At 40.0% G+C, this 23294-nt stretch overlaps 1 protein-coding gene across 2 annotated transcripts in view; it reads left to right on the top strand.

The window, feature by feature from the left end:
* Positions 1-11927: 11927 nt before the first annotated feature.
* The window catches only part of LOC131243591 (peroxisomal membrane protein PEX14-like), an 83227-nt gene continuing 71860 nt past the window's right edge, over positions 11928-23294 (top strand). Inside the window, exon 1 of one of the 2 annotated variants that reach the window (XM_058243055.1) lies at positions 11928-12002. The gene's annotated coding sequence lies outside the window, so the exon portion shown is untranslated. The remainder of the gene's footprint in view (positions 12003-23294) is intronic. The other variant, XM_058243056.1, reaches the window with a different exon arrangement.

Raw genomic sequence — 23294 nt, 5'->3', positions numbered from 1 at the left:
ATTTTATGAACATGATAATGCTTAATGTTCTATTTTACTTATGTTTATGTTGTAAGGTGAATTTAAGGTCTTGGATTGAAAGGGGTGCTAAAAGCATGGATTTGATGCTCAAGAATCACCAAGGCAACAGATGGATCTTAGGAGATCAAGATTGAAGAATTCAAATGTTAAAAATCTAAGAAAACCAAGTGAGGAATGAAAAGAATCAAGTATTTGAAGTGAATAAAAGGAATTCTGAAATTGTCCTGAAAACAAACATATTCCTGAAAGTGTCCTAAAGAAGCATATTCTGAAACTTTGGAAAATTCTGTGAAATTGCTCAAAGTGAAGTCTATTTTGGAAAACTGTGTAAATTTGAGGCGGTTTTGCAATCTATGCGGACAAGGCTATAAATATGGGTTTCCTATGAACTTTTAAGGATATTTAGGGTTTGTGGAGTGGAGCAAAAGCATAGAGAAGCCATCGCCAAAAGTTTTTCTTCCATTTCCTTAATTATTTTTATGCTTTTCTTAAGAGATTTTTAGTTCAATCATGTCTATGGTTGGCTAAACCTCTTAGTTAGGGATAAGAGGTGAAGCTTGTAGCGTGATGGGATGTTTCTATTGCTTTGATTCATGTTTATAGTGAACTCTTTTTTATTCTAGTTTGATTATAAGGAATACTTTCAGTTTTTAATGGTTTGTTGTGACTCAAATTACAATGGATTTGCGATAGCTTTGAGTATGTTCTTTTTATGTTTTGGGATTATGAATCTAGGAAATCCTGTTGTTCACCATCGTCCATTGGGCATGATTGGATGATAGAATCCTCCCTAACTTTCACAATTCTCTCAGATTAATTGTAGGATTGGTAAATCCTATTATAAGCCATTGTCTCATGGGCATGGTTTTGTGATGGAATCACTTCTAGTTCTCACACCGCTCTTCCATTGAGAATTAGGTCAAAGGAAGTTCAGATTTGATTTATTGAGATATCTTCCGGTTGAATAAGACGGGACTCTGATTCCAGTTGTGTTCGTAAATCAAGCATAGATCTCCCTGATCTCTACAAGTAGATCCTTGGAAACCCTAGTTTCCCACCTTTGAATTTCTTAAGTTTCTCATTAAATCTCTCACAATTACTCTTTATACTTATAGATTTAGGTTTTCATCTTTTTCTAGTTCTTCTTCTAGTTGCTTTCAAATTACTCGCGAGATTAGTCCCTGTGGATTCGACTTCGGTCTCACCGAGATTATTACTGCATCGTGACCCTACACTTGGGGTTGTGAACAGATAACCAGTGTTCGAATTATCTCCGATATTATCTTTATCTCCGGCTTAGCGATACCGATAACACTGGTAGCGATATTGAGAACGCTAATAGTATAAAAAATTTCAGGTATTAGCAATGTATCACTAAGTATCGCCAACGTATCAATATCGCTAATGTAATCGCCGATATTTCCAACTATGTAAATTCTAGGTCTCTTGTATTGCTATGGCATCAATATTGCCAATATTTTCAACTATATAAATTCTAGGTAATGCTTGTATCATAAGTGTATTGACGATATTTCAATAGTAAATTTTTATTTCAAAATTTTTTCATAGGCACATGGTTGTATGTAGTGTTCAATTTGACATTGATAATATCTCGAATATTATTGATATCACAACATGCACAATATTGAGACCACAATCTTTCATTTTCTTTTCAATTGTTGATGATTTCTCGGTGAAATACCATGTGTTGTTGATATTTTACAATGTCGATGTATGTGTGGATGGAAGGTTGGATGGTTAAATATGTCGTATGGGATGGTTGGACTGATTTCTCACAACAATACATGCTTTTAAGGCCTAATTAAATTCAAACTTTCTATGTATGCATTCTTTTTGTAATTTTTTAATTTCTAAATAGGCAAATATGTCTATTTTAACATCTCCTGAAGATTCGCCGAAAATTTCACCGTTTTCCCCATATTTCCCTGCATTTCCGGTTATCAACAATATTACCAATGATATCGATATTGTTTCCGTATCCCTGGCCAACGAAACTTGTAGCGATACCGATACTTCAAACACTGCAGATAACCACTCCAAGAAAGAAATCGAAATTTTATGCTCAAAGATAGTGGTTACTAACTGGGTTATACAAAACAAATACAATTGCCCTATGAATCAAGCTAAACCTAATAAGGGTACTTGTAGTGATTGCTCCAAGTAAACCAGCTGGTAACCATGACCCTTTTTTTCTTAAACTCTTATACTTAATAATGGGTCAGTCACATCAAGAGGGAGCTCCATCATGAATAAGTGAGCAAGGAAAAACTCTTAAGTGTGGATTAACCAAAGATGTTGGTCAAAGGGCTTGAACTCAATTTACCTTTTTGCTCAAGGATTTATGTAAAAACTTGGAGATTAATGAGGATAATGCATGCATTATAGGAAAACTTGATAATCATTTCATTACTCCATTTAAGTCTCATATGTTAGGTATCATATTTGTTTTTAGAATCAACACCAATAATCACTCAAAAAAATTTGATAGCGCTTGGACCATAATTTTTTATCTTCATAAAACAACTAGCACTTGATGCATATAAATTTAGAAATCTTCGATCATCTAATGGAAAATATGCAATCTAATATGGTTTGTAGTCCATTTGCACTAACTATAATATCCAAGGATATATGGCCTTAATTTTTTTTTAAAACATGTGTATATGTTAAAAAAAATTGTGTTTTTGTTTCTCCTATAAATTTTGATTGGATGTACAGCTGATAAAAGTATATGTACATCCCAGATAATATGTCAAAGCATACTGAACTGGTAAATCTTATCTAAAAAGACTGATTCGATGGAATCGAACTGATATTCGATGGAATTAAAGGGTACTCGATGGGATCAAAAGTACCTCGATAACATCGAAAATTCACCATACCTCGCTGACCTAATTAGACACTTTTCGATAACATTGAAAGTGTTTTGATGACATTAAAGGTCATTCCTTGATGGCATCGAACATACTTCGATGACATCGAAGTATTGGGAGCTATATATACTGCGCGGACGGGATTTTTCATTTTCCATCTGCCCTCTATGTTAGTTCGTCTCCCGACTTTCCCTTGGAGCTCCGGTGACCGCTTTGCATTCCATCCCTCTTACAAGTGAGCCCCAAGATGAAGACTATGAGACCAAGAACTCAACCAAGAAGAAGTTCAAGAGCTCCACATAGGTAAACAAAACCTCTCTTCCCTAACCAAACCCTTAAGGTATATGACCTGATTAAACTTAGTCTTGCCCACAACGATTTTCAAAATATCCTTAGTAAGCTTAGTTTTAATCACTTAGAGTATTAGAGAAAAAAAACATAAACTATATAGGAAATATCACGATTACATTGATACGCATTCGAGGACAATTTCGATACAATTGAACATGGTTCGATTGCATCAAAAAATAGGCCCATACAGTCCAACAACAAAATGAACATAGGCTAGGTATTGTCAATTACATCGAATAAAGTTCGATGACATCGAAATTCAAATTTCAATGGCATTGAACCCATTTCGATTAAATTAAATGAGGGCACTCCCTCTACAAATAAAATACTCTCTAAGTGTTCCTCGGTATAATCGAATGTTCTTCGATAACATCGAGAGTAAGTTATCGATGGCATCGAAGAATGTTCGATTACATCGAAATATAACACCAGTTTTGTCTAGCAAGCTATCAAGGAATACCAACATTTTCAATCACAGTGAAGACCCCTTGATGTCATCGAACTTCAAAATTCGATAGCATCGAAGGTTTAATTGATTGTATCGAAAAAGGGGACAAAACCTTTCAACAACCAAAGGAAAATTTTTCTAAAGAAATCCGATGGGATCAAAACACGCCTTATTGATATCGAAGTGCACGTCGATGAAATCGAAGGGTGCTCGATAAGATTGAACAAAATCTATTCTACACGCAAATGAATCTCTTAGTGTATGTAGTCGATGCAATTGAAGAAGGCTCGATGACATCGAACTTCAAATTTCGATGGAATCAAAGACCATTCGATAACATCAACAATGTCAGATTTCTACCCATTTTTTACCGTTGGGATTCAACTTTATATAAACCCACGAGTTGCTTCTTGGAAAGATGAGCAAGATTTGAAGAGATTTTGAGAGAGTTATTATAATTGTTAATACCCTCATCCTCAAGCCCTCTTTCCCATAAGAGTTCATCATTCAATCCATATCACATGTATTTATTGTCATCTTCTTTACTTCGATTGAATTATGAACTCTGGCATTCATTGAGTTTCCATTAGCACTCTTTAATGGTAAATCACTGTGTTGAAACTCTTGAATGCTTAGCTCATGGGAATCTTCTCTAAACTCTAAAGACAAATCATTTATTAAAGAAGAACAAACCAACAACCTCATAGCATTGATTGGAGCATCGAACAGACGGTTGCGATTCAAGGGAGCTGAAGACTCGTCATCAACAAGAAGATCGTCTTCAACATGTGCTGAAAAGGGGCTCACTCACTTACAAGTAAGTATAAGAGTTTAAAGAGTTTGAAGCCTTTTCCTTGTGTAAGATTTGGTTTCAGAGTTTGTTCGCAAACTTGCTAAGACCTTTTGTAGGCCTCTGATGGGATAATACGTATAGTGTCTTTGTGTAGGACCTATTGCCTTGTGTAATCATAGTATGTTTGCCTTGTGTAGGCATAGTGAGTTGCCTTGTGTAGGCTTGTAAGGTTGTCTTACCTCTCGATTGCGAGTGAGATGGATTTGGTGGAGGAGAATGGGCGAGGCTAAGGCTTGATTGAAGGGAACTCATCAAGAACAATCCAAGATCTCCCTCCTCTTTCTCTCATTCTCTTCTCTTTCTCTATTTCTCTCTTTCTTTCTAGGGTAAATTCGTATGGGGAAAGGGGGTGTGAAATGAAATGGTATTTATAATGCCAAATGTTCCACAAATGGCTCTAAATAGCTATTTATTTATTGGAGGGGGTTATTTCCAACCAATGGGACCCGCTGGGAGGTGTACGGGTCAATCTAAGTCATGTGATAAGTGTCTCAATAGGAGATCTATATTTGGACACAACCATTTGATGATCAGACATGCTGATTAACCGGAAAGGCCCTAACTTGATCGATGGTCATGGATGATCAATCGAGGCCGTGGCTATACGGATATGTGTGGGGAAATCTCTTTAGTCGTCACCCCAACTTTAGTTGTGAATTGACAGTTCGAAAGTTACAACTTTGTGAAAGAACAAAAGGACTAGTTTCACTTAAGTTTCAAATTTTCATATAAGGTATTCGCACAACCCAAGCACTCGCCTTACGAGTCCAAGTTAAGTTATTCGGGGCGCGATCTCGGCTCGATATCCCATGAGGACGTCAAGCCTGCTAAGACGAACGTCTTTATATAGTCTCAGGTTTAGTGCCCCACTAATGAGCGGTATAAAGCTTGTTCAAATAATCAGGGGCATTTCTGAAATGAATTGGGTAACGAGATTTGTTACATGAAATGATTAGGGTCTAGGTTAGCTAAGTTCATAGTGTGACTTATTCGCAACTAGCAAAAATGACGATTCAATCATAATCACTCTAAACCATTGGTTCTTAGGCTAAAAGGATAGCTGGTTCATTTCGGTTTGTTAATTAGGATCTGACCACTAGTTATCTCAGATTTTAGTAGGTCTTTATTTAGTTGTTGTTGTCTTGATTAGTTAGCGATATGTTGGCTAGATTTGGGCTTTGTGTGAGTAAATCATGTGGCTAAACTCGGTGTTTAAGTGATCGGCCGAATTTGTTGGCTTCCTACGGTTGATTAATCTGATTTGTATAATTCTTTATTTGTACCACCCGCATATAGGCTAATATCGAGTGTTAATGGTCAGTAAGTGACGGTATAAGTTAATTATAATGAAAATTTCAAAGGTTTTTAGAAATCCAAAATAGCGAAAATTTGGGAGGATGGACTGTCCGTGGAACGCCCCGGATACTGATACTCTATCGGAAATATTCGACATTCCAACCTAGAAAAGAAAAGCGAAAAAGAAAGAAAGGAAGAGGAATTGGCCGGAGGGAGGAAAATGAGAAGAATTTTCGACTTACAGAAAATCGCCTACTCCGGTAGTTAAGGAGAGTAACAGAGGCATGGAGGAAGCAAATGAAATTGGGTTCGGAGGACCCCTCCAATTTATAATCTCCTCGACTGTGACATTGATTGCTTGCATTCATGCCTCCCTCTACGTGGCATCTACCTGTTCGTGGGATTGACCCGACTATAGAGGCAGAACCACATGTCCGCACTTACATGCCGAAAACCGAATAGGCGTCGTTTCGGCCCATGTCTCCTCGAGCGAACCGTCACGATCATTATTGGATCCGCCTTGATTCCCACACCTTCTGCCTTTCCCTTTTCCACCATAATGATGAATGTTCCTCGACCTCTCGACCTCCAAAGCGCAAGACCTTACACTCGAGTGTCAGCCCAAGTCCATCTACTTCCCGAGCTCTTGAAATGTGCTCGGAAGTAAGGGGGATACTGTTACCGGTAAAGTTTGGCTAACCAAGTAACCAGGATGAGAGAGAAAACAAAGCATGTGAAGGAAGGTGAGCTTGGGTATGATTGCCGAGCACGACCTCCATGAACACGTCGAGCACCAACCACCAACAATGACCTCGGCCTTGGCTGATGTCTTGCTATCCCGACCAACAAATGACTTTAAGGTATCGAACTGACCTCAGAGGTAAATCTCGATCATGATCGACAATTCAGCTCGGTCCACAGGACCTCTGTTGATCTGGTTTAAAGGTCGACCTTGGCCATCAATATCCTCAGATGCCAACCACTTGGAGATGTTCTTATTAAGGAAACCTCTCCCCGAATATATGTTTCCCTGAGATCTTCACCAAGGATCTCGGGAAAATACGCTTGATACATCCGGAATGATATCTACTATGTGATATGCATCCACCCAAGCAAAGATACTATCATATAGGCAACTAGTTCCAAACGACTATAAATGTAGACCACACCTATGGTAGAAGGTACACACAAGTATCCTTAATCCCACTAAATCTATAAAGCTTGCACTAACTTAGGCATTGGAGGGTCCCCTGTCATAGTCAAGGTCTCCATGGTCATTCGATTTTGTAGGTACACACCAGTTTCAAGGAAGACCAAATTTATGCATCAACAAGTTTCATGTTCTACATTGACATGTAAAACAGATGGAGAGGGAAGCAGTTTACGTGGTGTGTTCACGTTACCAAGTTATATAACCCACCATGATTTACTAGTTATATTCAAATCATGTGTCCATGTAGTGAAATTGTCCTGGGCTTGAGATAAAAAATGGGATAGATCCAAATCTCAAATGGCTTGAGATAAAAAATGGGATAGATCCAAATCTCAAGTGGACCATACAACAGGAAGCGTGGAGATCGAACGTCTCCATTGAAAACTTTATGGTGAAAAAGTTCTGGATCAATCCGATATTTGTTTTACCTTCGTTCAAGTTCGTGTGGTATTTTGAACAGGTTGGATGGCAAAGAAACATATTGGTGGCCATGGGAAGGTTCCAACAGTGGGAATCATAGTCTCTAGTGCTCTCTCTGGTGTGATCCACTTCAGCTTTGGATCGGGGTCATTTTTGGCCCAACGCCTTAAAATGATCTTTAGACGGTGCAAATATAATACAAAGATCATTTTGAGGCACACAGAATTTGATGACGTCAACACACTACTGAGGCTGGTGGCGTGTGTCACACATCCAATGAGGGGACGCGGAGTAGCTACTGACAGGTTGAGTAGCCATACTTGCTCCACCATGATGTATGTGTTGTATCCACACCATCCATCCATTTAGAGATAGAATTTTAGGGCACGTTCCAAAGAATGAGTCAAATCCAAAGCCGCAGTGGACCCCACCACAGAAAAGAGTAGGGAGAGTGACGCCCACCATTGAAACCTTCCTAAGGTCCACCATGATGATTATTTGAGGTCCAACCTGTTCATGTGTTAATGCATATATGAAAGAAGGTAAAACACAAGTATCATCTTGATCCAAAACTTTTGTTGCCATTAGAAGTTTTTAATGGTGGTCGCCACTCTCCCTCTTCTTTTCTGTAGTGGGTCCACTTGAGCTTTGTATCTGACTCATTCTTTGGATAGTTCTCTAATATGAAATCTCTAATATGAAATCTCTGAATGTATGAACGGTGTAAATACAGAACATACGTAATGGTGGGTCCACAAAGCTTGGTGACGTCACTTCAGTAGCTCTCGCTACTCAACCTGTAAGTAGATGGACGCGGATTTCCTGCGAAAGCCTTTCGCACGAAGTTCCTGCACAAGATTCTGTGTGGGGTCCACTACGATGTTTGTGAGAAAGCCACTCCGTCCATCCGTTTTTGGAGTTCATTTTAGGATATGCCACCAAAAACGAGGAGGATCAAACACTCAAGTGGGCTACACGAGAGGAAACAGTGGGGATTTAGTGACCATTGTTGAAACATTTATATGGCCACAAAAGTTTGGACGCGGATTTCCTGCGAAAGCCTTTCGCACGAAGTTCCTGCGCAAGATTCTGTGTGGGGTCCACTACGATATTTGTGAGAAAGCCACTCTGTCCATCCATTTTTGGAGTTCATTTTAGGATATGCCACCAAAAACGAGGAGGATCAAACACTCAAGTGGGCTACACGAGAGGAAACAGTGGGGATTTAGTGACCACTGTTGAAACATTTATATGGCCACAAAAGTTTTGTATCGGTTTAATTTCTTGGTCTTTTCACTTCATCTTAGTGAAAATGACCTTATAAACGGTTTGGATGGAATATAAACATCAAGGTAGATCCTGGGAAGGTTTCAACGGTAGGAATTCCTTTCCCCACTGTTTCATCTAGTATGGCTCACTTGAGTTTTGGATCCTAATAGTTTTTGGTCTCCTGTCCTAAAATGAGTTCAAAAAACGGATGGACGGGTTGGATTTCTAACAAACATCACAGTGGGCCCCATCCAGAATCTTTGCGTAGGAACTTCGTGCGAAAGGCTTTCGCAGGAAATCCGCGTCCTAAGTAGATAATCCGCGTCCCCTGTGAGGAGGAAACGGATTGGCTACTCCCATGTCGGTGCTCTGTGGGCCCCACAATGATGTATATGTTTCATCCATTCCGTTCATGCAATTTTATAGATCATTTTAGTGCTTGATAAAGAATGAGAGGGATATAAATTTCATGTGGACCATACCACAAGAAAATAATAGTGATTGGATATCCACCATTAAAATCCTCCTGAGGCCCACTGTACTTTTTATTTGACATCCAATACGTTAATTAGGTCATACAGGCAAGATGAAGGGAAACAAGAAAAATAAGCTTGATCCAAAACTTTTACAGCTCACAAAAGGTTTTTAATGGTCGATGCTCATTTAAAACTGTTTACTGTAATGTGGCCCACGTGAGATTGGGATATAGCTTATTTTTTGTCCCATGCTATAAAATGATCTGAAAAAAATAGATAAATGGCATGGATGAAACACATACATCATGATAGGGCCCACAGAGCACCGACCACCAGCCCTTGGCTGGTGGCAGGAGGGTAGCCAATCCATTTCACGTGGAGATAGTTGACTTCTCACAATTGTAAGGGTGCAAACAGAAACGGATTGGCTACTCCCCTGACACCAACCAATGGCTGGTGGTCGTTGCTATTTGGGCCCTATAGTGATGTATCCGTTTCATCGATGCCATCCATCTATTTTTACAGATTATTTTACAGTATGAGTCTAAAAATGAGGTATATCCAAATCTCAAGTGGACCACATTATAGGAAACAGTTTTGAACGAGGGTTGACCATAAAAAACATTTTGGGTGCCATAAAAGTTTTGGATCAATCTGGTCTTTATTTTTTCTCTTCATCTGGGCCTTTATGACCTAATCAACAGATTGGATGTCAAAAAAATAGTATAGTGGTCTTATATCCCTCTCATTTTTAGAATCAAGATATAAAATAATCGGTAAAAATGGATGAACGGAATAGATGAAACACATGCATCATAGTAGGCCCCACAAAGCACTGACCACCAGCCAGGGGGCTGGTGGCAGGGGGAGTACCCAATCCGTTTCCATTGGCTACTCCCCTGCCATGGAAATGACCGGCTACTCCCCTGCCACCAGCCAATGGCCAGTGGGTGATCTATGGGCCTCACTATGATGTATGTGTTTCATCAATGCCATTCTTCTATTTTTCTAAATCATTTTATGACAAGAGCCCAAAAATGAGGTATATCCCAATCTAAAGTGGACCACATTACAGGAAACAGTGTTGATTGAACGTTGACTATTAAAAACTTTTTAGGACCATAAAAGTTTTGGATGGAGCAGATCTTTGTTTTTTTTCCCTTCATCTAGGTTCGTATGACATAATCAACAGATTGGATGTCAAATAAACAGTACAATGGGCCCTAGGAGGATTTTAATGGTGAATATCCAATCACTATTACTTTCATGTGATGTGGTCCACCTGAGATTTATATCCCTCTCATTTATGAGATCAAGACCTAAAATGAACGGCATGGATGAAAGACATAGTTTATATTGGGGCCCGCAAAGCACCGACCACCAGCCACCGGGCTAATGGCGGGGGGTGAGGATTTGTTGGTGTACCACACACCTGTGATACACCTGATGAGTTGACGTCGGCAAATTCTGTGGGTCCTATCATGAGGCATGTATTATATCCAAACCATCCATTGATTTGGCGATCACATCTTAAGGCTTGAGCCAAAAAATAATATATATCTAAAGATCAAGTGGACCACACTGCATAAAGCAGTGCGGGATTGAACGTATACCATTGAAACCCTTTTGGGGTTACAGAAGTTTTGGATCAATATGATATTTGCTTTTCCTATTCATTCTGTTTTTGTGATCTTAAGAACAGATCGGATGGAAAATATCTGTTATGCGGGCCCCACGAATGTTTTAATGATGAAAATCAGTATCCCGCTGCTATATGTGTGTGGTCCAGTTGAGATTTGGATATGATTCAGTTTTTGATTCATGCTCTAAAATATCTCAAAAAATGGATGAACGGTGTGGATATTATAGATACATCATTTTGTAGCCAATGTAACTATGATATCCTCTGAACCGTTCGTACAACTAGCAGCTCGAGGAGCCTCTGCCCTCGTCCTCGCACGTACACGGGACGCGGATTTCCTGAGAAAGCCTTTCGCACTAAGTCCCTGAACTGGGAACTTATGTGGGGCCCACCGTGATTTTGTGAGACATCCACCCGCCCATCTGTTTCGTGAGCTCATTTTAGGACATAGATAAGAAAATGAGCCAGATCAAATACTAAAGTGGGCTGAAAAGGTGATAATTGAACGTCCACAGTTAAAATATTAGTGGGGCCGCAGAAGTTTTGAATCAGGATAATACTTGTTGTTTCAGTTCATCCCAACAGGAATGACGTTATTAACGGTATGGATGGCATGTAAACATCACTTTCAACCTTAGAGAGGTTTCAACGGTATGAATTTCCCTACCCTCCTTTTCCTCTGGTGCGGTCCAATTGAGTCTTTTATCCTGCTCACTTTTAAACTCTAATACTAAAATGATCCCACAAAACGGATGGACGGGTGGATGTCTCACAAACATCATCATGGCCCCACCTACGTTTTCAGCGCGGGAACTACCTGCGAAAGGCTTTCGCAGTAAATCCTCGTCCCACGACACGTACCCACACGTGGTACACCAGCCAATCCGCTTCCAAGATTTTGAGCGCAAGAACTTCCCATCGCAGGTATTCGGCGTAACCGTCTCTCCGTGCGCAGGTTAGCTGTCCACACAAAAAAATCGTAACCCTCAACTTCTTTCGATATTACAATTATGCCATTCATCTTATTCAAAACGAGCCTGTCTATTTCAGACACGAAACAACGGGAGAACAGAGAGAGAAACAAGGATCAGATAGAAAAATTGAGACGAAATTACATCGGTAAAATCTCTCTTTCTTTTCTAAGCAATCTTTGCTTAGTTTATATGACGTTGAATAGATGATCGTCTTCCTTTTTCGTATTTGATTTGATTCAAGTTGGAAGGTTGTGCTCTCAAGCCAATGGGTTCTATTATTAGAATGTGGGTCCCACGCCTCAGAATCATAACAGGACTCTATGTAAACTGGAAAGAGGCTGGGCCATATCATCCGATCAACGGATATGGAATAGACGAGTCATATTGATTACAATAGAAAAGATCTAATCCTTGACGTGGAACGTCCATCACGTGGGACCCACCCTAATGCCTTGCCCTCTCAAAATCACTTCGATCTGATGGGTCTAGCCATCAGATTACTGATGTGAAAATGTACCTGCATTACATGTGGGCCCCACTTTGATGCACATTCCTCTCAATTCGCTTTGATGGGATGAGCCTAACCATTAGACTAGTGGTATCGTAAATGGAAAATCCATATTGAGGTGACTAGAGAGGTCTAAGCATTGATGTGGATCATCCATCATGTGGGGCTGATCTTTGATTGCCCATCCCTCTCAAATCGTTTTGATCGGATGATAAAACCATCCTATTAGTGGTTTGGGAAATGTATGGTCCATAATAAGGTGGTTAGAGAGGTCTAAACATTTACATGGACCATCCATAATGTGGGTCTACCTTTGATTGCCCATCCCTCATAAGTCACTTGATCATCTCTGGTAGATGTTTGGGGAATGGACAGTCTATATTGAGGTGGTAAAATCAAATGGGGCAATTTACATAGTAAAGTGTTTCGTCATTGGTAAGCATGAGAATGGGTTGGGCTGCCCGAATACCGGGCCATGCAAAAAAGATATGGGCCCGACCCGGCCCCTAGGCCCTAGTGTATATAGTAGGTTATGAATCTTATGATTCATGAATGTGCTGTATTGTAGAGACTAGTTTGATACTCTGCAAAGTGTGCTAGCTGGTAAACAGGCACATATACATTACTTAGATTCTATTTATGATTTTAATAAGATTTGTTTATGATTTTGTTTTTTTGGGTTTTGACATACAACACCCTTCACTTTGGCCCAAACAACCACCCTGAAAGAACTATGTAATAGTTGTTTTAGTTGATTGTTCACCACAGAAAAATACCTCTTTACCCTTAAGTTGGGAGAGGGCAGGGTTAGGCTTGGGGTTTCAGAGAAGAGATGTTAAGGTTAGGTTTAGAATTTTGGGATTTGGTAGGGCAGTAACATTGTCATTTATTAAAAAAATTACTGACCTAATCACCATTAGTTTTTTCCATTGAAAAAATTAAGAGTAGGGTGTTTTTTGGCTATCTTTGAAAAATGAAAGGTGTCACTTGGGAAAATGCATAAAGGAGGATGTTGTGTATCTATGGGCCATAATAGAGGGCTATTTGGAAAATCCATATTGAGGTGACTAGAGAGGTCTGAGCATTGATTTGGATCATCCATCATGTGGGGCTGATCTTTGATTGCCCATCCCTCTCAAGTCACTTTGATCGTATGATAAAACCATCCGATTAGTGGTTTGGGAAATGTATGGTCCATAATAAGGTGGTTAGAGAGGTCTAAACATTTACGCGGACCACCCATAATGTGAGTCTACCTTTGATTGCCCATCCCTCGTAAGTCACTTGATCATCTTTGATAGATGTTTGGGGAATGGACAGTCTATATTGAGGTGGTAAAATCAAATGGGACAATTTACATAGTAAAGTGTTTCGTCATTGGTAAGCATGAGAATGGGTTGGGCTGCCCAAATACCGCGCCATGCAAAAAAATATAGGCCCGACCCGGCCCCTTAGGCCCTAGTGTATATAGTAGGTTATGATTCATGAATGCGCTGTATTGTAGAGACTAGTTTGATACTCTGCAAAGTGTGCTAGTTGGTAAACAGGCACATATACATTACTTAGATTCTATTTATGATTTTAATAAGATCTGTTTATGATTTTGTTTTTTTGGGTTTTGACATACAACACCCTTCACTTTTGGCCCAAAGAACCACCCTATGATTATAGAACCATTGGCAAAGCTTGACAGAACTATGTAATAGTCGTTTTAGTTGATTGTTGACCACAGAAAGATACCTTTTTACCCTTAAGTTGGGAGAGGGCAGGGTTAGGCTTGGGGTTTCAGAGAAGAGATGTTGAGGTTAGGTTTAGAATTTTGGGATTTGGTAGGGCAGTAATGTTGTCATTTATTAAAAAATTTGCTGATCTAATCATCATTAGTTTTTCCATTGAAAAAATTAAGAGTAGGGTGTTTTTTTGCTATCTTTGAAAAATGAAAGGTGTCACTTGGGAAAATGCACAAAGGAGGATGTTGTTTATGTATGTGCCATAATAGAGGGCTATTTGGAAAATCCATATTGAGGTGACTAGAGAGGTCTAAGCATTGATGTGGATCATCCATCATGTGGGGCTGATCTTTGATTGCCCATCCCTCTCAAATCACTTTGATCGGGTGATAAAACCCTCTGATTAGTGGTTTGGGAAATGTATGGTCCATAATAAGGTGGTTAGAGAGGTCTAAACATTTACATGGACCATCCATAATGTGGGTCTACCTTTGATTGCCCATCCCTCGTAAGTCACTTGATCAGATGATTATATCATTTGATAGATGTATGGGGAATGGACAATCTATATTGAGGTGGTAAAATCAAATGGGGCAATTTACATAGTAAAGTGTTTTGTCATTGGTAAGCATGAGAATGGGTTGGGCTGCCTGAATACCGGGCCATGCAAAAAAAATATAGGCCCGACCCGGCCCTTAGGCCCTAGTGTATATAGTAGGTTATCATTCATGAATGTGCTGTCTTGTAGAGACTGGTTTGACACTTTGCAAAGTGTGCTAGCTGGTAAACAGGCACATATACATTACTTAGATTCTATTTATGATTTTAATAAGATTTGTTTATGATTTTGTTTTTTTGGTTTTTGACATACAACACCCTTCACTTTTGGCCCAAATAACCACCCTATGATTATATAACCATTGGCAAAGCTTGACAGAACTATGTAATAGTTCCTTTAGTTGATTGTTGACCACAGAAAAATACCTTTTTACCCTTAAGTTGGGAGAGGGCAGGGTTAGGCTTGGGGTTTCAGAGAAGAGATGTTAAGGTTAGGTTTAGAATTTTGGGATTTGGTAGGGCAGTAATGTTGTCATTTATTAAAAAAATTGCTGACCTAATCATCATTTGTTTTTCCATTGAAAAAATTAAGAGTAGGGTGTTTTTTGGCTATCTTTGAAAAATGAAAGGTGTCACTTGGGAAAATGCATAAAGGGGGATGTTGTTTATCTATGGGATCTGCCTATATATATATATATATATATATAAAATCTGGCCCAACCTTGTCAGCCGGAGCCCAACTCGGCCCTCAAGGGCATAGCCTCTTTAGCCCATTAGGGTTGGACCAGGCCCGAAGGCCTCTTTCACCCATTGGGTCAAGGCTTATGGCTCTAGGGTTGGACCAGGGCCAGGGTCTTTTTATCCTATTAGGCTAGGCATAGGGCTCTAAAGTTGGCCATGGCCCAATCTCGGCATGGCCCTAGCTTGGCCCATTGCTACCGTTAATCATTGGGGTGGCAATGATTCATTAACGCACCGTAGTGTATATACTAGTATTAATTCTTTGCAGAGTGCGATAACTGATACATGAGCACTTATATTCTGTTTATTATTTTATAAGATTATGTTTATGATTTTGTTTTTCAGGTTTTGGCATAGAGAACCCTCTCTTTCAGCCCAAAGACAAATACCGCCTTCCTTACGCCTTTCCTCAAATAACTCCTTTTATCTTCTATTCTCAATCCAAAACCATCCGGTGATTAATATCCATTGGCAAAATGTGATAGAACCATGTCATAGTTGTTTTTGTTGACTGTTAACCATGGAAAAAGACCCTTTTACCCTTAAGTTGGGAGGGAAGGGTTAGGCTTTAAGGTTAGGTTGGAGTTTTGAGGATTTGGTAGAAGGCTAATATTGTCATTAAAAAAAAAAGAAACTGCCAACCTTGCATGGTTAGTTTTTCCATTGAAAAAAAATAATAGTAGGATGGTTTTTTACATTTGAAAAACGGAAGGTGTTATTACTCGGGAAAACGAAGGGAGGATGTTGTTTCTCTTTGGGCCTAAATAGAGGGTGTTATGCATCAAAACCTCCTCTTTTTTTTTTCATTCTATTTGCCTCCTCCTTTTTTTCATTCTCTATGCCTTAGTTTTTTCCCCCCTGTAACTTTCATTTTAACTTATAGGGCCCGCCTTGATCCATCCCAACCCCGTTTGCCCTAGCCCAGCCTGGCCATCAAGGGTCAAGGCCTCTTTAGCCCATTAGGGCTAGAGCTAAGGGATCTAGGGCTGGGCTGGGCTAGAGCCATTTTAGCTCGTCAAGGCTAGGGCGTAAAGCTCTAGGGTTGGACCGGGGTTGGGGCCTCTTTAGTCTATTAGGGCCAGGGTTTAGGTCTAAAGCTAGACCAAGGCTAATCATAGCCCAGCCCTAGTTTGACCCATTGCCACCCCAACTTACTGGGGAAGGTATGATTTTATTTTATTTTTTCTGTTTTACATTTATAAAGGTAAGTGAGAAAACTATTACATAGGAAAGTTGGTGCAAAAAAAGTGCCTAAATCTGATTTACCAAATCAAATAGGATTTACATATGTAAATGGCATGCAAATAAACGTCTCAAGTAAATGGCGTGCAAAACACCGTGCTGATTTGTTGAGTAATACCCCGGCTCTTTATTAAATAACCAGATCACTCTTGCTTCTCTCTCTCTCTCTCTCTCTCTCTCTCTCTCTCTCTCTCTCTCTCTCTCTCCCTCCCTCCCTTCCTCCCTCCCTCCCTCCCTCCCCCTCTCTCTCTTGCTCTCTGGAATTTTATGAATTGCCACCCTTTTTTTAGCCTCCTTAGACCTAACCACCCTAAAAAAAAGTTCTTTAGATGTCAACACCCACATTTTGAGGGGTCTCCCCATCAATTTCAACTCATGACTATTAGCCTTTTCTAAACATATTGAAAATATCCCTAGGAAGTGGTTGCCATTCAATTTTTCCAGATAAAATTCGGCCCACATTATTAATAAATTAGTGAGGTGAGACAAAGGATCTAATTATTTTGAAGGGTGGTCCATCTGATTAACAAATTAGTTCTATCAAAAGTGGGCACCCACCTGATTTTTGTCCAATCAGCCCTACCCATTAAAAGTATGAGCGATCCTTTTTTAAATAAACAATTGCCCATGAATTGGAGGATAAGATTGTGTCATCAACTTAATTTTGGATTGTCTTACGATAGTGGCTCCCATGAGTTAGTTGGTTCAGCTTGAGTTAACATATTACATGTATATGATATCTGAGTGTCTGTGTATCGAGTGTCATACACAGTCGAGTATCAAAATGTAAAGACTGCCCTTACGCCTCTCTCTCTCTCTCAAATCATTTTCTCCCTCTTTCATGAACCCTCCTCTCTCAAGCACATACGAACCCTCCATGTCATTTGACAGCCCCTGCATCATCGCCAAATAGATTAGATTTTGCTGAATCGAGCCATTGAGTTAAAATCCCCAAATAAGGGTTTGCTAAATTGGGTCAGTGATTTAAAATACCAAGTTGGGTGATTTGGGCTACAGATGAAAAGTCCCAAACTAATTATGGTTTACTGAATTGGGCAATTCGTTCAAAAATTTCAAATTGGGTGATTTGGGTTGTTGATTATAACATCATTTAATAAAGACATGAAGAAATTAGGAAATCCTAAATGAAAATAAAATTCTATGATGGAAACCAATGTTCAAAAATCAAAGATATAATGAACGGAATTGATGTAACCTAACGTTTGAGAGAGAGAGAGAGAGAGAGAGAGAGAGAGAGAGAGAGAGAGAGAGAGACACCAGTTGCTGCCGGCTGATACTACAAGGAGAGCTGCCATTGTTGCTGTCAATGACAACACTGGTGAAGTTGCGAGATAGAGAGTTATTTATTTATTTATTTAAATTTAAATTTTATTTTATGAATCTGCGATATGTTTTCTGGCTTTGGTTTTGAATAAATGTAGACAAATTTGCAACCAAATTTCCCTTTCTGGGCGTTTCGTTAATTGTAAAAGATACATTTCAAGCTATGAAATATCACAAGCCTTTAATTAGTCTTTAAGAGAAAATCCTTAATTAGAAGGGAAAACCTAATATATGATCAATGCACGTGCAATTTACTATGTAGTGTGTTGAAGAGTGTTGATGATGAATCTATAGCTGCAGTAGTGCAGCAGTTGAAAGTCATCTCTGTAGCCATTTGGGCTTCAAGGAGGCTTATTAGCTATTGGGCATTAGGCTTGTCATTTGCCATTGGGCGTCAAGATAGTCCAATTAGCATAGTGTGTTGAAATCATCCATGTAGCCACGAAATTTAAGATGGTTGTTATCCACAAAGTGTAAGTCCTTTGTAGCTACGAGGCATTGAGAGTGAATGTCTCTTTAGCTATAGCATCGACAGTTGAGTTTGGTTGAAACTAGAGAGGAATCTGGCATGAGCACAAAAGCTAGTATGGTGCCTAGTGCCATTGACATTGGCAATGCATGGAGCATTGCCTTTTAAGTGTGGCACTGGCAGAGTAGCCCGTTGTGACTAAAGAAAGAGTGTTACAACTTCTGGATGAACGGTTCATATGGATGTCAAATCTGGTGTAGTGTCTGGTGCCATTGACCCGTAGAGAGGCGAAGTTGGTGTGGCGCCTGGCGCTAATGACCTCATAATGCATGGAGCATCACTTATTATGGGGTACAACGCTGGAGTGCTACCCTAAAGATGCAACTGGTGTTTAAACTGTGCTTAGAGGGGATTGATGTAGTTTGCACTATTCTTAGAGGGGTAGAATAGTGTAGCGCCATTGTGGATTTTCCTATGGCTTTGGACCACAGGTCTTTGCCAATGGCAGAGGAACAAGCCTCAATACCTAGTAGTGCATGGTGCTACATGTTTTCCGGGTGGGCAGTGGCGCAAAGTGTGGCACTACCGTCTTTGAGCAGGCAAAGGTAAGACATCTCAATGCCTGTTAGTTCATGGCGATGCTGGTCTTTGAATAGGTTGAGGCACAAGTCTCATTGTCTAGTAGCGCATGGCGCCACTTTTTTTTAATTAGGTAGAGATTGGTGCCTCTATACCTTGTTGGTGAGGGCAAAGAGATGACTCTCAATGGCAATGGTATATGGCACCAGTCCTTAATACCTAGAGACTAGCACCTCTATACTTTGTGAGTTAGGAAGATGGATGACCTTTTGTGCCTTGTAGTGCATGTTGCTACTAGTTCTGGATGAACAAAGGCTAGTGCCTTATGGTGACAAAGGGAATGACCCTTGATGCCTCGTTGCATGTGTGGAGCTACTTGTATTGAATGGGAAGATGTTAGAACCTTGATGCCTACTAGCACATGGTGAAATCTGTGTTAAGTTGGGTAGAGGTTGGCACCTAATGACCCCATGATGGGATAATGCAAACTTGGCTAAGCTAGGCTTACCTATGGAAGGAGAGAGATTTGTACCAAAATTCCTGGATGTGAGTCTCTGTCCCAAATCATACCAAATTGAATGAATGCTCATTCTCCTTGGAGTGGAGGACTGTAGGGGTATTTATAGACCTTTGACAACTAGTATTTCTAATTTGCTGTCCAAAAGAGTTTCTTACTGATGTCGCGCATTCCTATTGGACAGAGGGGACATGTGGTGCTTATTTATTAGTTGTTAGATACAGATCTCTGGATTGGACAAGAGCTGGCGACGAAATGCGTCTCGCTTGAACTGATTTCTGTCAGGCGCCAACATGTTGCTGGTGCTAGGCCTGGCGATTGGCACGCTAGCGCCATGGCTGAGAGGTGTGGAGCCATTATGAGCCAGATTCATAGAGCATGGTTTGCTGCATCTTTGAGTTGAGGTAGCTTCGGCACTATGGTGCTGTTGGCACTTGGAGACTGGTGCCACTTATCATAGTGATGGTGCACCCTGTTAACTTATTCCCTAGGGCTGAAGCGCTTTTAAAAGATTCATGTTTGTATAAAGAGGTGTGCGTGCGTGTGTGTACATATACATATAGATATACATATACATGTGTGTGTGTGCGTGCGTGCGCATATACGTATAGATACACACACACACACAAACACACACACATATACACGTGCGTGCGTGTATGTGTGTGCGCGCGCGCACGCATGTACGTATAGATACACACACACACACATATACATACACAAACACACACACACACACACATGCTCACACAAGACTATTTGTAGATCCAACTAGTTATCTTGATTTAAAGTGTAATTAATAATTTGGAGAGTAATTAATGTTGATAAATGTGCAAGTAGTTATTTCAAGTCGCTATGGAAAAGGGACCAGCGGCTGAGTTGGTGTTAATGTGAAATCCATGCTAACCATAAGGTGCGTCACCCCATGTTAGACCCAGGGCCTAGAAATCAATCCCATCCGTGGTTTAGATGGACCATATGATTGAAAACAGTGTATGGGACAACTCACCATCCAAATTGTTTCCCTTGGTGTGACTCACCTGAATCAAGTATGGGCTTGATTTTTGGTCTCCAATCCTAAATTTTAGTGTGACAGCTAGTAGTTGGAGTGGATTGCATATAATCATCAAGGTGCACTAGTAAAAATCAAAGGTGGACACTTTTTCCCAATTGTTTCTCTTGGTTTGGCCCACCTGAGTCACGGGTCTGCCTACTTTTTTGGCTCTAGGTATACCATAGGATTACACATCAATGGATGGATTAGATCTCATATACACATCACTTTAGGCCCCATAAAAAATCAAAGGCAGCTCCTGTAAAATTAAAAAATGAAGGACAACATATGTAAAATTCTTTAAAAAAAAAAAAAAAAAAAAAAAAACAAAGTCTTCATCCAATGGGTTGGACTATAGGTTGAGGTCCAACTAGTACTAACTTCCAACCTTCCATGTGTACGTGACATCCAACCTACTGAATAGGTTGGCCACATCACGAGCACCATCTTTTAGAAAATGCATACACAGAATCCACTCATTAAGTGGACCACACTTGTGTTTCGCCATTTGCGCAATGTTTCACCTGAATCAAGTATGTGTTTTATCCACATTGTCCATCCATTTTGCCAGATCATTTTAGGAAATGAGCCCAAAAATGAGGCTGATCCAAAGCTCAAGTGGACCACACCATAGGAAGCCATGGACAATGACGCCCATCATTGAAGCCTTTCTGGGGCCACCACGATGTTTATTTGCTATTCAACCTTGTTCATAAGGTCATGTAGACCTGAATGAAGGGAAAACACAAATATAAGCTTGATTGCCCCTATGAAGTTTTCAATGGTAGGTGTTCAACGTTGTTTCTTGTGGTGTGGCCTAGTTGAGCTTTGGATATGCCTCATGTTTTGGCTTATGCCCTAAAATGATCTGGAAAAATGGATGAACATCGTGGATAAAACACATACATCATGGTGGGGCCCACAGAGATCTACCATGTATATATAGTACCAAGGTCGGTGCTATGTTTTACACTACACAATCCGATTTCTTTCCGAATATATCATTGTATTCTTGGAACTAGTGCAAGATAGAAGCCCGCCTATGATTTTTATTGGGCCCATAGTGATTTGCATGTGAGATCCACTCTGACCATTAGATGTGTAATCTCGTGCTGGGCCCATGACCAGAAAATCAAGTTGATCAATGATTCAGGTGGGGCACACCAAGGGAAATAGTTGGGAGAGAGACATCCACCCCTGATTTTTATAGGGGCCACTGTGATGGCTATGTAAAATCCACTCAATCATAAGATGCCACACCAAAATCTAGGCATGCGGCCCAAAAATCCAGCTCATACGTGATTCAGGTGGGCCATGTCAAGGGAAATAGTTGGGAGGATGAGCTTTTCCCAGTGTATTGTTTCCAATTGTGTGGTCCACCTGAACCACATATGGCGTTGATTTTCGGGCCCCAGGTCTAACATGGAGTGACACACCTGATGGTTTGGGTGGATTTCATATTAACACTATGGTGGGGCCCACTAGAGCTGCCAAACCTTTTAGCATATTTAACATTAATTATTCTCTTACAACAATTATTAACATTAATAACTCTCTAAGTAGATGGACTAGTTGTGTGTGAGCAAGGGTGGTCCTTGCTAAGGTTGTGTATGGCGCATGACATGCAAGCACTCAAATATTATACATGTGTAATATATTAACCCAAGTTAAACTAACTCGTGGAACTTCCTATCTCTAAGTAATAGTCTCAGAATTAGGTTGATGAGACAATCCTAGCCTCTGATTAACTGAGTATTGTTCATTGAATTAGGCTGTTGGATCATACTTTTAATAGGTAGGGTTTATCAATTGAAAATTAAGTGGGAGACCACTTTTGATGGATCTGATGTGTTAATTAGGTGGGCCACCCTTCAGAATGGTTAGATCCTTCATTTCACATATCTTGTTTATTGATAAGGTGGCTTGGATGTTGTTGGCAAAAATTTGATGTTCACCACTTCTTAGGGGGCTGATGTTTGAAGAAATTCTTTATGTAGTTGATGTGGACATCAGTGGTGCACCCTTTAGAGTGTACTAGATGAAGAGTCGTCGCCAATAGAGTACTGGAGTGGAGGAATTGATGTGGATGGACTCCGGGTCCATCGGACACATTTTCTGACACGTAATGAGCACAGGAGCGCCATGATTGCACTCTGCCTGTAGGCCCATGGGGCGGATTTCACACCCTATCGTACGGGTGTTTTTAATTTTAGGCTTTTTTTTTTTTTTTCTTTTGTTCTTTTCCTTGTTTTCAGGGGCTTTAGTATAATTTTTTTTATTTTTAAATTTTTTTAAACTTTTTCGTCTTTTTTTTATTTTTTCTTGTTTTCAAGGGCTTTAGTGCACTTTTACTTTTTCCATGGTTTATATATACATTGTGAGAAACCCTATTTTATATTATTGAATGAATAGAGATTCATATGTTATTTCCTCTTTTATCAAGAGATTAAGGTTTCAGGATTGGCCCTTGGGTGTTTAGGATTCCACCCGGTTTTCAAATTTCCTTCTTTCCAGATCTTCGAGGTGCAGGAAAAGGTAAGTATCAACGGTATCGTCTTCCTTTCTTTGATACCATAAAATTCATACTCCCTTCTCATCTCGAACCCATCTCTCTTCTTCATCTATTTCGTTCCTCTCTGGGTTTCCCTTTTAGTTTGAACGGAAAAGAGGGATGAGTAGTTAGGAAAATCGTATC

The sequence above is a fragment of the Magnolia sinica genome, chromosome 4, assembly GCF_029962835.1.
Source record: "Magnolia sinica isolate HGM2019 chromosome 4, MsV1, whole genome shotgun sequence".
In the NCBI taxonomy this organism is placed as follows: domain Eukaryota; kingdom Viridiplantae; phylum Streptophyta; class Magnoliopsida; order Magnoliales; family Magnoliaceae; genus Magnolia; species Magnolia sinica.
Note: the sequence above shows the minus strand (reverse complement) of the source record. Positions and strands in the feature narration are given on the sequence as shown.